At 46.0% G+C, this 17,340-nt stretch overlaps 6 non-coding genes and 3 pseudogenes across 6 annotated transcripts; all 9 read left to right on the forward strand.

Annotated features, from left to right (window-relative positions):
• The first annotated feature begins 1,044 nt into the window (after positions 1–1,044).
• On the forward strand, positions 1,045–1,221 carry LOC145772917 (U2 spliceosomal RNA; annotated as a pseudogene).
• Positions 1,222–2,075: 854 nt separating this feature from the next.
• LOC145773452 (U1 spliceosomal RNA) lies at positions 2,076–2,238 on the forward strand. Its single transcript, XR_014289832.1, has one exon. It is a non-coding gene; the product is annotated as a U1 spliceosomal RNA (small nuclear RNA).
• Positions 2,239–2,423: 185 nt separating this feature from the next.
• LOC145772973 (U6 spliceosomal RNA) lies at positions 2,424–2,530 on the forward strand. The gene has a single exon (XR_014289398.1). It is a non-coding gene; the product is annotated as a U6 spliceosomal RNA (small nuclear RNA).
• Positions 2,531–8,451: 5,921 nt separating this feature from the next.
• Positions 8,452–8,625, forward strand: LOC145772909 (U2 spliceosomal RNA; annotated as a pseudogene).
• An 854-nt stretch (positions 8,626–9,479) lies between these two features.
• Positions 9,480–9,642, forward strand: LOC145773453 (U1 spliceosomal RNA). Its single transcript, XR_014289833.1, has one exon. It is a non-coding gene; the product is annotated as a U1 spliceosomal RNA (small nuclear RNA).
• Positions 9,643–9,825: 183 nt separating this feature from the next.
• On the forward strand, positions 9,826–9,932 carry LOC145772974 (U6 spliceosomal RNA). The gene has a single exon (XR_014289399.1). It is a non-coding gene; the product is annotated as a U6 spliceosomal RNA (small nuclear RNA).
• Positions 9,933–11,076: 1,144 nt separating this feature from the next.
• LOC145772889 (U2 spliceosomal RNA) lies at positions 11,077–11,287 on the forward strand (annotated as a pseudogene).
• Positions 11,288–12,141: 854 nt separating this feature from the next.
• LOC145773454 (U1 spliceosomal RNA) lies at positions 12,142–12,304 on the forward strand. Its single transcript, XR_014289834.1, has one exon. It is a non-coding gene; the product is annotated as a U1 spliceosomal RNA (small nuclear RNA).
• A 186-nt stretch (positions 12,305–12,490) lies between these two features.
• LOC145772975 (U6 spliceosomal RNA) lies at positions 12,491–12,597 on the forward strand. Its single transcript, XR_014289400.1, has one exon. It is a non-coding gene; the product is annotated as a U6 spliceosomal RNA (small nuclear RNA).
• The last annotated feature ends 4,743 nt before the right edge of the window (positions 12,598–17,340 follow it).

Here is a 17,340-nt window from a genome sequence, read left to right on the forward strand (position 1 = left end):
GTTTTTAAGACATAAGACACTGCCGTCACGCATGCGCAAATCTCTTGCAAAACGTTTTCTATACGAGCGGGGATTTTTCGCTTAAAAGTTTAAAAAAACTTTCTTGAAAAAAATAGATTGGGGGAAAATTTCATTAGATTTTACCAAAAAGTTTTCTGGTCCCAAAGTCAAAAAATTTGGCATCAAAGGCCTCTAAAATTGAATTTCACCAGAATTTTTTTAAATTTGTTATCCTATTTCCCCATCTGGCAACGCTAATCAGACTCTGCAAATTCTGAGCGGGAAGGCGGGAAATTGAGCGCGGACCAGGATAACATTCGCCAGCCCGTTGGCTGACGACTGATAAGTGATAATAATTCTCGGGTTTTAGTCAGAGAGTCGAACCGTTTGACTATAAAACTCGGGTTCGGTTCGACTCTCTAGTACTTTCAGTGCATTTTTAAGGAACCAATATTACAAACAATTAAAACATTTTTGTTGGAAGCCCGTGAGTTCGGATCTCTAGCAAACTTTCCTTCCAGTCATGATTGTTTCAATTAACCCACGAACTCTATATTGCTGGCCAAGGTAGCCTATATCAGATATCAAAACAGAAAGGCATGACATAACGTAGCATCCCACTGTTTCGAGAATGTGCTGGTGTGACCGTAAAAAGGTTGACGTTTCGTAGAAGTGCTAAATATATTGCTGCACAGAAGTACAGTAGCCTAATCGGACTAAAATAACGGTGTTAATAAAATGTTACTGCCCATGTAGCCTACCGTACCTATAGTACAATTACTGCCAATGCAAGTTAAAAAAAAAACTATAAAAAGTCAGTGAAATTGTTTACTATTTTTGTCAGTAAAATTGCAAAACACTTTCACAGACCAGTAAATTCACTTCCAAAAAAGAAGTGAAATCATCTACTACGAAAAGAAGTAAAATTTAAAACTGCTCAATCAGTGATTCTACTATATTTGGAGTAAAAAAACGTCTTTGTCTAGTAAATATACCACAAAATGGCCAGTAATTTCAAGTACTGTAACAAGATAGTAATATTCTACTGCTCTTTTGACAGTAAAATTACGAAAATTTTTAACAGTGTACCTGGGACGCCCAGCATCGCTGGGCTCTTGTATTAAATGTATGTTTGAAGACGGGGTGTCGATTCAAAGCTCGCTTTGTCGCACCCACGGGTTGTCCCGGTATTGCAGTACCTCCGGGTTCGGCCCACATCCCACCTTCGGGTGGGATAAATGAACAATCAATCATTGAAAATGCGAATCATGGCTTTCGTTGTTCGTCGGTCTCATTTCTTGTGTTTTATTGGTCGTCGTGTGTATCATATGTCATTTTCTGTTCATTTTCATTCATTGCGCCGATGTTATCTACTCTCTCGCGTACGTGTGTGTGGTGTTGCAAATTTTTCGCTTGTTGTCGCGTGTTCTGCAATGACTCTCTATTGAATAAAAGTTCCTGTGCTGAGCAATTCAGCCAGCACAGCTGTGCCAATAATGCGACTCACCTTGTCAAACATGTGATGTTCTCCTACGCAGACACAAACTTCTTTTCGTCGCGAGTCGTGAACAAACCAACTGACTGACCGGCCGGCTTCAAGCGGCACGTGACATGCAGAGTCTTGCATTAGTTTAATAAATGTCTTGCATTAGTTTAATAAATGTGAGCAAGCAATGCTCAGAGGGCGACTTACCTTTCAAAGAATAGAATGCGATCACTCATCATATGATAGCATGTATGGCAGCGAATGAAACTGAGCTTTGCTGCAGGCCATTGGCTTGAAATAAAAACAGCATTCTTAAGAAAATTTAGCCCGCTATATATGGCGCTTGGTTAAGCTTCTTCATCATTCTATTTGAATACAAGGTAAGTGCGCCTGAGCATTGTTTGCTCTCATTTTTCAAACTCATACATTGTTCTTTTTCGAAGTAAGTGAGTGATCACAGAAACAGCAGCAGCTGCTGAAGTGTCGTCGAAAGGTTCTGCTCACACACAAAAAAGGCAAACAAAAGCAACGGAGCAAAGCCGAAGAGAATCACGGTCCCAGAAGAGAGATGCTGACAGGCAACCAACTCATACTTACCTGACGAGGGTCTTCACCGTGATCACGTAGGCGGTGGGCCCAGGGCGAGACTTCACCATTGCACTTCGGAGAAGTTGACCTCTGCGATTACCCCAAATGTGGGTAACTCGGTCGTATAATTTCTGTTAGTGGGGACTGCGTTCGCGCTATCCCTTTTTTAACTCATCAACCGAAAGCGAAGAAGAAGAAAAAGCTTTTTCCATCCCCCCCCCCCCCCGTACAACACATATCAAGCGTTTGGAGACCGAATTGTTGTCTTGTGTCCTGCTGTTGCGAGACCACAAGCTGAAAGCGAAATCATCTGAAAGCTTTTTAAGCGAATCAAAAGCAAGAGGTGAGCGTACTTGCTTCGGCAGTACATATACTAAAATTGGAACGATACAGAGAAGATTAGCATGGCCCCTGCGCAAGGATGACACGCAAAATCGTGAAGCGTTCCATATTTCTTTTAGTCACCGACTGGATGTGCATCCACAGTTCATCGACATGCTTTCTATGCCTTGTCCTTTGCTTGGATGCGACTTGATCGCGTCGTCACGCACGTGGTGTGCCCACGTTGCCAGGCAGTGGAGAACACCAGCCATTCGACAAAGTCGATTTCAAATGCGACCAGGACTGCCGGCCGGCGGACCGAAAGCGCCGCCGCGATGTCTAAACGTCGACGTCGTGGAGCATTGCTTTATCGCTTCTCGGCTCTCAAGAGCTAAGATCAAGTTTTTTGCTTTTTCTCTATCTATCTGCTTTTTCTCTATCTATAATCATGTTCACAGATACGGAGAGTGACGATTCGGACGCCGGACTGGGCAACCTCAAGGTTGGCTCAATGAACATCAACGGAATATCCAAGAAATTGCGAGATGTCAAACAGTTCTCTACATCTCACAGACTCTCTGTACTGGCAATTCAGGAAACACACAGAATCCCCACCGATCAACTCGAGACGTGGGCTCAACATAACAATTACATAACATATACAAACATAGAACCTGATAGAACCCCCTTCTATGCAGGGACAATGTTCATCGTAAAGAAGGACATACACGATAGGTCCGAAATCACACATCACACAATAGTACAAAATCGAATACATCACCTCAACATCAAATGTGGTAAAAATAACATAAACATATTCAATGCATACCTTCCGCAGAGCAACGGAGAGAGAAAGTCATGTTTTGAACTGCTCTCCGAGGCTATGCTGGAATATGAACATCAACATGTGGTCTTACTTGGTGATTTTAACGTGATACTTGACCCGTTAGACACTGCTAAGCCGCAATTTTTCTTCACTACACCGGATAAAACAGCACTTAGAACATTAATACATCATAACCAACTGATAGACATATTCAGACAAGAACATCCATACAAAAGACTGTTCACGCGCCAAAACCACAACAGTAAGACCAGGATAGATAGAATATACATAAATGAACATGCACTTGAAAATTATCATAACATCAAACATGAATACTTCACATCATCAGACCACTGCACATTACCAATAATTCATCTCCAATATCAACAACACACCAAATGGGGTGAATATTCATACAAAATCAATAACAGCATATTAGAATATGCTCACGTCATAACAGAGCTCGAAACGGCTTGGGAAAATTGGACTATAAACGTACCACAAATAGAACCACCAGACATGCTTATAAGGTGGGATCATGGCAAGAAAATGTTGAAAAATCGACTAATTGAACTCTCGTAATAGATCAATACACTCCGACAGAAAAACAAACTGCAAATTCTGCAGAAAACCAGAAGACAATGTGGCCCACGTCCTCACCAAGTGCTCCTTTGCACAAGGAATATGGGAGCGCCTGAAACAACAATATCTTGGCCTAACCAAGGAAGACATAGAAATAACAAAGGACATGATCCTCCACAACCAAATCCCTGACGGACAGAAGAACAATCCGATTCTTTTGACCATGATGAATGTCGCCAAACACACCATCATCCAAAAGAAGATATCTCTGGACATAGGCGACACATATATACAGGACACAAAACGGTCCACCATTCAAGCCCTGTGGGTCATCATGACAAAAACGAAAAACATAACACAAAAGCATAACATTCCTTTGTCATCTGACATTTCTACTCCTTCTAAACCTCCTCCTACGGTCAGAAGAAAGAAGAACCAGTCGAGATCCACTCTTCAACCGCCCTCTCAGTCGTCCTCGGTGGTAGGGATGACTGATTGCAGCGGTGGATCTCACTAGAACAGTACGGTCGTAGATCATCTTTGAAGAAGATTAGACAGCCAAGGGCGTAACAACCCACCTTTAACCCGTCCCTCTCACTCATCTCCAACGGCCTGATGCCGGAAGAGTGATTGCAGCGGGAGATCTTTAACCGTCCCTCTCCGTCGTCCCACTCGCTCTGGGATGACAGGATTGCAGCGGCCAATTCCATGATGACTCTGGGGTCAGCGAAAGCTACCCTCCCTCTGGCCGCTCCTCTCTGGCATCTCCGCCAAATGAGGTGTCAGACTGCAGTGGCCCGTTTCCTCCAAACAGGTGCCCTTCTTCAAGCGGGCAACAAGAAGATACACACACATAAACAATTACAAATAAAATTAAAATTAACTCTTTGACAAATCGCGCTAGTTCTTGAGCTTGACCCGCCATCTCCTAGACTGCTCCAAGATCAGCAAGAGGAAAGTCGAGACAGGCAGATCAGCTTGAGGCAGCCACTAACCAAACATTTACATCCACAGATTACCATCTACCGCGGTGGGTCCCTTCGGTCGTAGTGAGTCCCTCGCCTCCCTGGTAGGTATCTTCCATGTAAGTATGGTGTGCCTGCTGAGTGTTTGGGTGTGTGGACGGCTCCCGGAGCGGACGCACTAATGATGAGACAGGAAACAAATCCATTCCATATGGACAATTTGTAAACCTGCAAGATGTAGTGGTATCCATCTTGAACTCTGAGCGTTGCGCGAAAAAAAAAAAAAAAAAAAAACAAGATGTCGCACTCAAGCGTAGAGAAGATTACAATCAAGCGAAAAATATGCTCCACACTCTGGACGCTCATCCAGACCACGTCCTGGAAGATCGTCGCCCGGAATTCTTGGAGAAAATCAACAACTTCTACGATTATAAAGCAGTCGGATCGCAAATCAGATCCAGAACTATCCCAACTAGCGATGAAGAGCCATCTAAAAGCTTCTTCAAAGCAGAGGAACAAAATTGTAAAAGTAGCTCTATCACTGAGATACACGACGCAAACAACACAACTCTCACCAAGAAAGAAGACATTCTCAAAGAAGTACACAGCTTCTACCACTCCCTATGGGGCATAGAAGACCACATCAACCCTCAAGAACAGAACAGTTACCTAAACATTCTGGGAGAGGCCAAAATTGAAGAAGACGCAGCTGAACAAGCAGAACAGCTCATAACTCTAAAAGAAGTAAAAACCGCCATCGATTCTCTTAACAAGGATTCTGCACCTGGATCAGATGGTCTCGGCTCATTATTCTACCAAAAATGCTGGCATTTCCTGAAACACGACATTCTAGAGATGCTTACAAATTGCTACTTGAGAAAAACAATGACTCCCTCAATGAGAGAAGCAAAAGTGAAGTTAATCTTTAAAAAAGGTGAAAAAGAAAAGCTCAAAAATTGGAGACCGATCTCTCTACTCAACACTGATTACAAGATCTTGAGTAAAATCCTCTCCAACAGACTCACACCCATGATCACAAACCTGATTTGTCCGAATCAGAAATGTGGACTGCCAAACCGCAGAATAGAGCATGTTACAATGAATATACAAGCTGCCCTGGAAGCTTCTCAAACACAACACAGGGACTTGTACGTCATGATAACTGACTTTGAAAAAGCTTTCGATAGAGTTAGTCACTCCTTCCTCTATGGAATCTTGAAGAAAATCGGAGTAAAACCAATAATGATGAATTACCTGTCATTAGTTTACCACAAAACAAAAAGCAAGATAGAAATCAATGGAGCTTTAACAAAACGAATAAACGTTAAAAGGGGCATACGACAGGGTTGTCCCCTCAGCATGCTCTATTTCATAATCTGTGCTGACGTTCTCACCCGACGCATAGAGAAAAACCATCTGATCAACGGTTTTCGCTTTTCCAAGCTGACAATCAAAATCCAGCAATATGCGGACGACACCACATTCATCACAAGAGACATTCCATCTCTCAAGGAAATCAACAAAGAACTAGCCATCTACCAGACGATGTCCGGCCAGAAAGTGAACCAGGGAAAGACCCAGATCCTGGCGTCCAAACCTGACCTGGCGCAAAGAGCTCAGCAGCTCTTTCCAGAAGCTGCGATCTTGAACAACGTCAAGATCCTGGGCATCTGGCTAGGCACAAACAAAACACAACTTGACAAGATGAACTGGCAGACCGCCATCAAGAAAACTCAAACGATCGCCAACATCCACAAACCACGAAGACTCTCCCTCTATGGAAAGATCTCGATCATCAACACTCTCTTGGTACCCGTCACTTTGCATCTCAGTAGAGTGCTGATGCCAACGAAACAACACATCAAAGAACTAAACAAAATCCTCTTCGACTTCCTCTGGTATCCTTCACCATTCGAACAGCTCCAGAGAAGCAAAACGTTTCCTCCTGTCAAAGATGGAGGCATCAACATGGTGGACATCCAATCAAAATTTCAAACAAGCCGCATCGACAGAATTCGCCACCTCTTCTCACTAGAAGACGCCACCGAAATCTGGCACGAATGGGCCATGTTCAATTTGAGTTACAGAATGAGACACATCAATCCTCATCTGTTCTCCAACAGCATTCCGCATGCCCCAATTCCAAACGAAATGTATGCGGACATCTTCAAGTCCTTTTGCAAACTCAAAGGCTTGAAACACGACTGGGAAAATACTTCCTACAAAAATATCTACATCAACCTGAAAACGCAAAATGAAAAGAAAATTGACAAGATCGATGAAAACGGAAAGAAGATTCCTTGGAATGAGATCCTCTTGAAAAACAAGGGAATCAAACTCTTCCTTCCACCTCACCTATCCTCCATGTCCTTTCGGATTGCACATGGAGGATACAAATGGGGAGACTTTAATAGATCAATACATTCCGACAGAAAAACAAACTGCAAATTCTGCAGAAAACCAGAAGACAATGTGGCCCACGTCCTCACCAAGTGCTCCTTTGCACAAGGAATATGGGAGCGCCTGAAACAACAATATCTTGGCCTAACAAAGGAAGACATAGAAATAACAAAGGACATGATCCTTTACAATCAACTCCCTGGAGGACAAACGAACAACCCGATTCTTTTGACCATGATGAATGTCGCCAAGCACACCATCATCCAAAAGAAGAAATCTCTGGACATAGGCGACACATATATACAGGACACAAAACGGTCCACCATTCAAGCCCTGTGGGTCATCATGACAAAAACGAAAAACATAACACAAAAGCATAACATTCCTTTGTCATCTGACATTTCTACTCCTTCTAAACCTCCTCCTACGGTCAGAAGAAAGAAGAACCAGTCGAGATCCACTCTTCAACCGCCCTCTCAGTCGTCCTCGGTGGTAGGGATGACTGATTGCAGCGGTGGATCTCACTAGAACAGTACGGTCGTAGATCATCTTTGAAGAAGATTAGACAGCCAAGGGCGTAACAACCCACCTTTAACCCGTCCCTCTCACTCATCTCCAACGGCCTGATGCCGGAAGAGTGATTGCAGCGGGAGATCTTTAACCGTCCCTCTCCGTCGTCCCACTCGCTCTGGGATGACAGGATTGCAGCGGCCAATTCCATGATGACTCTGGGGTCAGCGAAAGCTACCCTCCCTCTGGCCGCTCCTCTCTGGCATCTCCGCCAAATGAGGTGTCAGACTGCAGTGGCCCGTTTCCTCCAAACAGGTGCCCTTCTTCAAGCGGGCAACAAGAAGATACACACACATAAACAATTACAAATAAAATTAAAATTAACTCTTTGACAAAACGCGCTAGTTCTTGAGCTTGACCCGCCATCTCCTAGACTGCTTCAAGATCAGCAAGAGGAAAGTCGAGATAGGCAGATCAGCTTGAGGCAGCCACTAACCAAACATTTACATCCACAGATTACCATCTACCGCGGTGGGTCCCTTCGGTCGTAGTGAGTCCCTCGCCTCCCTGGTAGGTATCTTCCATGTAAGTATGGTGTGCCTGCTGAGTGTTTGGGTGTGTGGACGGCTCCCGGAGCGGACGCACTAATGATGAGACAGGAAACAAATCCATTCCATATGGACAATTTGTAAACCTGCAAGATGTAGTGGTATCCATCTTGAACTCTGAGCGTTGCGCGAAAAAAAAAAAAAAAAAAAAAAAAAAAAAAAAAAAAATAAGATCAAGTGTAGTATCTGTTCTTCTCAGTTTAATACCTGGGACGCCCAGCATCGCTGGGCTCTTGTATTAAATGTATGTTTGAAGACGGGGTGTCGATTCAAAGCTCGCTTTGTCGCACCCACGGGTTGTCCCGGTATTGCAGTACCTCCGGGTTCGGCCCACATCCCACCTTCGGGTGGGATAAATGAACAATCAATCATTGAAAATGCGAATCATGGCTTTCGTTGTTCGTCGGTCTCATTTCTTGTGTTTTATTGGTCGTCGTGTGTATCATATGTCATTTTCTGTTCATTTTCATTCATTGCGCCGATGTTATCTACTCTCTCGCGTACGTGTGTGTGGTGTTGCAAATTTTTCGCTTGTTGTCGCGTGTTCTGCAATGACTCTCTATTGAATAAAAGTTCCTGTGCTGAGCAATTCAGCCAGCACAGCTGTGCCAATAATGCGACTCACCTTGTCAAACATGTGATGTTCTCCTACGCAGACACAAACTTCTTTTCGTCGCGAGTCGTGAACAAACCAACTGACTGACCGGCCGGCTTCAAGCGGCACGTGACATGCAGAGTCTTGCATTAGTTTAATAAATGTCTTGCATTAGTTTAATAAATGTGAGCAAGCAATGCTCAGAGGGCGACTTACCTTTCAAAGAATAGAATGCGATCACTCATCATATGATAGCATGTATGGCAGCGAATGAAACTGAGCTTTGCTGCAGGCCATTGGCTTGAAATAAAAACAGCATTCTTAAGAAAATTTAGCCCGCTATATATGGCGCTTGGTTAAGCTTCTTCATCATTCTATTTGAATACAAGGTAAGTGCGCCTGAGCATTGTTTGCTCTCATTTTTCAAACTCATACATTGTTCTTTTTCGAAGTAAGTGAGTGATCACAGAAACAGCAGCAGCTGCTGAAGTGTCGTCGAAAGGTTCTGCTCACACACAAAAAAGGCAAACAAAAGCAACGGAGCAAAGCCGAAGAGAATCACGGTCCCAGAAGAGAGATGCTGACAGGCAACCAACTCATACTTACCTGACGAGGGTCTTCACCGTGATCACGTAGGCGGTGGGCCCAGGGCGAGACTTCACCATTGCACTTCGGAGAAGTTGACCTCTGCGATTACCCCAAATGTGGGTAACTCGGTCGTATAATTTCTGTTAGTGGGGACTGCGTTCGCGCTATCCCTTTTTTAACTCATCAACCGAAAGCGAAGAAGAAGAAAAAGCTTTTTCCATCCCCCCCCCCCCGTACAACACATATCAAGCGTTTGGAGACCGAATTGTTGTCTTGTGTCCTGCTGTTGCGAGACCACAAGCTGAAAGCGAAATCATCTGAAAGCTTTTTAAGCGAATCAAAAGCAAGAGGTGAGCGTACTTGCTTCGGCAGTACATATACTAAAATTGGAACGATACAGAGAAGATTAGCATGGCCCCTGCGCAAGGATGACACGCAAAATCGTGAAGCGTTCCATATTTCTTTTAGTCACCGACTGGATGTGCATCCACAGTTCATCGACATGCTTTCTATGCCTTGTCCTTTGCTTGGATGCGACTTGATCGCGTCGTCACGCACGTGGTGTGCCCACGTTGCCAGGCAGTGGAGAACACCAGCCATTCGACAAAGTCGATTTCAAATGCGACCAGGACTGCCGGCCGGCGGACCGAAAGCGCCGCCGCGATGTCTAAACGTCGACGTCGTGGAGCATTGCTTTATCGCTTCTTAAGCAATTTCAATCACCACTAGATTCTCTATGTATTAATCAATCAACTGTTTCGAACTGTCATACGCTGTTTTTGCCTTGTAACGCTGTTCTTGCCCGCTCGGATCAACCTCGCTCCGCTTTCAACGCATCGATCAACACGATCCCCTGATCAACTCGATGCAGCCTCAAAATTTCTACCTCAAATTTATATTTTTTACCGGTAATGTAGCCTATCAGTGCCTCTGGTTTCGATCGCTAGCCTCCCCGACCCAGCTGGGCGAACCTGCCTCAACGTCTGGTCAGTGCACATCCGTGCTCGCCGAATGAAGGCTTACTCTTCTCCAGTGAGTATTAATTACACTCCCACCTATATATTTTTTTTTGTTTTATTGATTAATCGAGCCTCTGCTCCACAATTTTATTGAATATTTCGTCTGCCACGAGAGCCAAATTATCCCTAAATGGTTCTACTCTCTTCCTCGTGGGAGACCCCAATTTTATCCGCTCTGCCTGCTGGCAGACCGGGTATAAGAGTCAGAGTACCTGCGCGAGGACGCGTGAAGGAGACGTGGGCGCCACCCGGCGGTCAATTACTGCCGGTTCCAGCGTCCACACGCGACGGGTCGCCCGACTCGTCGCAGGGCTCCTTTCTGGACTATGCAGAAAGAACCTGTCTCCCTGGCCCGCTCCGCCATTCTAAATTTGCGGACGGGCCATATAATGTTTCGATCCACACTCTCCCTCCACAGGTACCTCGACTCCCCAGCCTGGCCCTCGCGACCTAAGCTGGTGGACTTAACCCTCCGGGTGCATCGTCACCCCATAAATCACGCCGCTCCCCGCCTCCGCGGGGTGTGGCAGGCCGGTTTCTTAAAGTCTTCGACCTGGCTATGTTTGTTTGTACTCTCTCGCCGTGTCAATCTTTTGTACCGTGAGTTACTGATGCGAATAAAACAGTTCAACAACAAGTGTAGTATCTGTTCTTCTCAGTTTAATACCTGGGACGCCCAGCATCGCTGGGCTCTTGTATTAAATGTATGTTTGAAGACGGGGTGTCGATTCAAAGCTCGCTTTGTCGCACCCACGGGTTGTCCCGGTATTGCAGTACCTCCGGGTTCGGCCCACATCCCACCTTCGGGTGGGATAAATGAACAATCAATCATTGAAAATGCGAATCATGGCTTTCGTTGTTCGTCGGTCTCATTTCTTGTGTTTTATTGGTCGTCGTGTGTATCATATGTCATTTTCTGTTCATTTTCATTCATTGCGCCGATGTTATCTACTCTCTCGCGTACGTGTGTGTGGTGTTGCAAATTTTTCGCTTGTTGTCGCGTGTTCTGCAATGACTCTCTATTGAATAAAAGTTCCTGTGCTGAGCAATTCAGCCAGCACAGCTGTGCCAATAATGCGACTCACCTTGTCAAACATGTGATGTTCTCCTACGCAGACACAAACTTCTTTTCGTCGCGAGTCGTGAACAAACCAACTGACTGACCGGCCGGCTTCAAGCGGCACGTGACATGCAGAGTCTTGCATTAGTTTAATAAATGTCTTGCATTAGTTTAATAAATGTGAGCAAGCAATGCTCAGAGGGCGACTTACCTTTCAAAGAATAGAATGCGATCACTCATCATATGATAGCATGTATGGCAGCGAATGAAACTGAGCTTTGCTGCAGGCCATTGGCTTGAAATAAAAACAGCATTCTTAAGAAAATTTAGCTCGCTATATATGGCGCTTGGTTAAGCTTCTTCATCATTCTATTTGAATACAAGGTAAGTGCGCCTGAGCATTGTTTGCTCTCATTTTTCAAACTCATACATTGTTCTTTTTCGAAGTAAGTGAGTGATCACAGAAACAGCAGCAGCTGCTGAAGTGTCGTCGAAAGGTTCTGCTCACACACAAAAAAGGCAAACAAAAGCAACGGAGCAAAGCCGAAGAGAATCACGGTCCCAGAAGAGAGATGCTGACAGGCAACCAACTCATACTTACCTGACGAGGGTCTTCACCGTGATCACGTAGGCGGTGGGCCCAGGGCGAGACTTCACCATTGCACTTCGGAGAAGTTGACCTCTGCGATTACCCCAAATGTGGGTAACTCGGTCGTATAATTTCTGTTAGTGGGGACTGCGTTCGCGCTATCCCTTTTTTAACTCATCAACCGAAAGCGAAGAAGAAGAAAAAGCTTTTTCCATCCCCCCCCCCCCCCCGTACAACACATATCAAGCGTTTGGAGACCGAATTGTTGTCTTGTGTCCTGCTGTTGCGAGACCACAAGCTGAAAGCGAAATCATCTGAAAGCTTTTTAAGCGAATCAAAAGCAAGAGGTGAGCGTACTTGCTTCGGCAGTACATATACTAAAATTGGAACGATACAGAGAAGATTAGCATGGCCCCTGCGCAAGGATGACACGCAAAATCGTGAAGCGTTCCATATTTCTTTTAGTCACCGACTGGATGTGCATCCACAGTTCATCGACATGCTTTCTATGCCTTGTCCTTTGCTTGGATGCGACTTGATCGCGTCGTCACGCACGTGGTGTGCCCACGTTGCCAGGCAGTGGAGAACACCAGCCATTCGACAAAGTCGATTTCAAATGCGACCAGGACTGCCGGCCGGCGTACCGAAAGCGCCGCCGCGATTTCAAAGGCGATCAAGAAGAATTGTTGGCTCTCAATTAAGGAAAATCAGTCAGTTTATTGCTCAGTTTGTTGTTCTGCAGTGAAACGAAATCAAAACTTGGTCAGGAAAGTTGAAAATAAAAATTCTCAGCAAAAAGAAAATTGTCAGTTTTAGAAACAGTAAATTTCCTAGCTGCCAGTGAAAAATACGGTAACCTACTCAGTCTCGAACCATTCGGAAGTTTAAAGAAAGGAATTTCGTCAACCTCAAGTCTTTAGTACCCTACCCAATCAACACGGAATACTTTAATACCCAATCCTTACCCTAGCTAACCTTTCCCACCTAGCTAACCCTTATCAAGCACCGGGATTCGCAATTCCAGCCCGGGCTTGTTACCCCCATCTTTACCCTGAAGATCACACTAATTTTTGGTTTAAGAAGAAAGAAGATCAAAAAAAAGACTTTAAAAACTGTAATTATTTGTGTTTTGTTGTTTTATAGTAATTTTCATAAATAAATTCAATTCCAGTTGCAACACTTAAAAACCAAAAAATCCTAGCCTAATTTTTGAACATCTTTGCACAAATATTGCCACTCAGTTGTTATCAATTCGAATAATTTTAGTTATATTGTGTAACCAACTTGTGTGCTTTCTAAATTTTTGTAAAAATAAGCTAATTGACCCATCTATTTACCCAAATTATCACCCATTTCGACCATTTTTTTTATCATAGCCTTTTAGGTTTAATTGTGCGAAAATCCTAGTGTTGCCAGTGATCTTTCAATATAATTTTATTTCTTTCTTCTTAATCTTACATTAGACGTTGTTCATATTTTCTTTTCACTTGGAATCTCTCATCCTTGAACTGAACCGATTGTTTTCTACTAGTTTTGCAACCCTTTGACTTGTCTATTTTATTGTTGTCCTGTATTTTAGCCGTAAAGTATCTCGCATGGTCACTCTGCCAGCTGGCATAAAGTTTAATCGTGACATCACAATCGAAAATTCAAACAATTGCTCTTAAAGCATTAATTATCCTTTTTCAATCTGTCGCACTAATTTGTAATCAAACTTTGTTTTCTTTTCAACTTTAACCGACATTTCCATTGTAGTATTACTCATTAACGTAGAATCAACGTAAATTGTTTTACTTCATTTGTCAATTCTTTAGCAAATCTCTGATTCAACCCTCAATTTGATTGCAATCTGCCACTTGTTATTTAAATTGTTAGTTAACTCTCCAAAACATAGAAACGTCGCTTTAAACTTTAAACAATTAATTTGATTGCAATCTGTCACTTGTTATTTAAATTGTTAGCTAACTCTCCAAAACATAGAAACGTCGCTTTAAACTTTAAACAATTTGTAATAACCAGCTTTTTAGAACTATTTTATTTAAACCATGTCTCGCTTTTCAAGTCGTACAGGTTTGAAGACTTCTAGAGGTAACCTGGCCGGTGTTGGTTTCTCCTTCCCACCTTCTCAGTCCACTGGCTTAGGCTGGCCGACGAGGAAGCAGGTTCCTGTGAGTGGTCACTCACTCAACCCAGATGGTGAAGCCTCCCCGGTAGACTCACTGCTTTTTGCGAACTCGTCACTTCGTCACGGTGACGAGGGTCCGATCCGCAATTCCACACCACATCGTGGCCACCCCACCCATTTCGAGTCACCCTTCCAGAGGTCAAATAGACTGCAGTCCGTCTGCCCTATTCGCCTCACCCTCCCGAATCTATTCCCCCTTCTCTGTCCTTTCTCCACTTGCAGGAGGGCATCTCAACCTTACCGAGATGTGCAGGCGTATCAGGACCATATGCGAGCATTTCATGGTTCGCGCGCCGAGTTCCTGATCACCTGCAGCAGGTGCTGCCGTGTTCTCCCTCGAGCTTACAAGCTGGATGGGGCCCAAGAGCACTGGCGATCCTGCCCCGAGGGCCTTCAATTGCCAACCTGCCTTCCCTGGCCGAGCAATGACCCGACACCCTCGGAGAGCCAAACCAGACCCCCTATGATGACCAAGCCTGGGCTTTCCTACGCCCCTGTTGTCAGGCGTGGAAGGCGCCGGCCCTCGACTGCAGGCGCATCGGTCGAGGGGTCATCCCCTCTTCTCCCTTCCTCTGTCATCCGTTCTCAAGTCTTTTGGCGCCAAGGCATAGACAGCACTTCCACTTCCCCCCCCCCACCTGAACTTTTCCATTCTATTCTAACTCATCCAGGCAAAACTTCACTCAGCCCTGCTGATACTGACAGCTTGCCTGATTTAGATGTGTTGTTTCTTCCTCGTCTGTCTTCGGCCGGACCTGGGTCGGAAAGTGGGGACTCTTCCGACTCGTCTGACTCGTCGAACAGCGAATCTCTTTCCTCTTCTTCCACTTCCTCGCCTGATAGCTCAACCACGGACGGTTACGGCCCTACTGTCAGAGCGAATCCTCTTCTACATGTACCCCTGCGCAAGCCGACCTCCACCGGATCCGTGGCAGTGGACTCGCTCGGTTTATCCAAGCCGGCTTCGCGCCCTTTTTCTTTTTCTTCTCTGCCACTGACGGCCACCACCGGAGCTGAAACTAGAGACTTAATCAGCTCTTCCAAGCCGCCCATGCAAACCTTTTCATCTAAGTCTCTTCAACATCCATCTCACTCCTCTTTATCCTTTAATCCTGTTTCCATCTGTCCTATACAACCTTGTTCCTCGACGCTGTCTGCTGAAGCCCAACCTTTTACCCCACCTACCCAAACCACCCACTCTAAATTCCTGCCAACTATCTCTTCCCAAACCTTGACTCGACCCCGAAGTGACACCATGACATGCAACCAAGCCACGATTGACCCCGGACTCCCACAGACTACCCCAGGGATGTCCATCACACCCAACAATCAACGATCCATCCAACACCCTGTTGAACCGGTCAGGGAAAGTAAGACGAAGAGCTCCAGGCGGGCTCTTCGCAGTTTAGTGAACCTTACTTTAGCGGGTGGCATAAATTTCGACCAGTTCTGCATCGAATTGGAAGAGTGGACCGCTGGGACTTCGCCGCCCAAGAGGACACGTCCTCGCAAACCACGCTTCAATCGTGGCGCCCGGGCTCGCGCGGCTCGCCGTCGTTCGAACGGGGGTTCTCCTCGGTCGGACGGTGGGGGTTCGCGCGGGAACGGAGCCCGATATCGTAGCGGCGTGGGGTTGCGAGCCGCCTTCTCGCGGGACGCGAAGGGAACGGTCCGCCGGATCGTTGAAGGAAAAAACTGTGACCGTCGTTGCGAAATCCCACCTCAAGAAATTGAAGAGAGATTTCGACGCGACATGACCGCTCCTGAAGCTGGGAGTTGCTCGCAGATGCCCGAGTGGATGAACGCCCACCGCTACGAGCATGATAATGTAAACCTCTCCCCCGTCGATGACGGTGAAGGTCCCATTACGGCCCGGGAGGTGGAGGCGGTCCTCCAGTCGCTAGATGTCGGTTCCGCCCCTGGTTCTGACGGATTGTCCTACGGTTTCTGGAAGATCCTGGACCCAAGAGGGGGACTCTTAGCCAGCCTTTTCGAGACCTGCCGGATCAACCGTCGTGTACCGGACCAGTGGAGAACCAGCAGGATCACTCTCATATGTAAAGACCCTGAGGGTGACCTGCACGACGTCAGCAACTGGCGGCCCATCTCCATCTGCCGAAACATATACAAGATTTACGCCGCCGTATTGGCCCGGCGCCTGCAGCGATGGGCGGTGGAGGGGAATGTTATCAGCCGAGAGCAAAAGGGATTCATGCCCACGGAAGGCGTCTATGAGCATGTGTTCATGCTCGACACCATCCTCTCGGATGCACAGTCACGCAAAAGGCCTGTGTCGGTTGCGTTTCTGGACATCCGAAACGCCTTTGGCAGTGTCCGGCACGAGTGCATAGCCGAGGTCCTGCGCCATTTCGACGCCCCCACAGACCTTATTGAATGCATCTCCGACATATACGTCGCTAACACCTGCACCGTCCGCTGCGGCAATGGTGAAACCGACCGTATCCCTGTGGGGCGGGGAGTCCGTCAGGGCTGCCCGTTGTCTGGGCTGCTATTCAATTTGGTCATCGAGGTGCTCCTCAGGGGCGTCCGTGACAAAACGGATTGCGGCTACAACCTTCCTGCCAAAGAAGACGACATTAAAGTACGTTGTATGGCTTATGCGGACGACATCTGTCTCGTTTCTTCCGATCGCGAGCAGATGATCTCTCTCCTATCTTCTACCAATCCCTTCTCTTCCTGGTCCGGGCTACGGTTCAACCCACGCAAGTGTGGCACCCTATCCTATGGGAAAGTGTCGGCGTCCCGTCTGCGGGTCGACCCGAAACCTTTCTCCCTTGCTGGGGAGGAAATTCGGGTCATCCCCAAAGGCGAGACGTACAAATACCTCGGCGCTCGAACCGGCTACGCCTCGGACGCATCCCTAACCCAACCCTTCATCTCCACTCTGGAGAAGCACATTTCTTTATTAATGAAATCCTTTCTTACCCCAAGCCAGAAACTCCTGGCACTCACCTCTATCATTCTCCCGTCCGCGTCATACCATCTGCGAGTGCGGCG

The sequence above is a fragment of the Aplidium turbinatum genome, chromosome 6 (genome assembly GCF_918807975.1).
Source record: "Aplidium turbinatum chromosome 6, kaAplTurb1.1, whole genome shotgun sequence".
Classification (NCBI taxonomy): domain Eukaryota; kingdom Metazoa; phylum Chordata; class Ascidiacea; order Aplousobranchia; family Polyclinidae; genus Aplidium; species Aplidium turbinatum.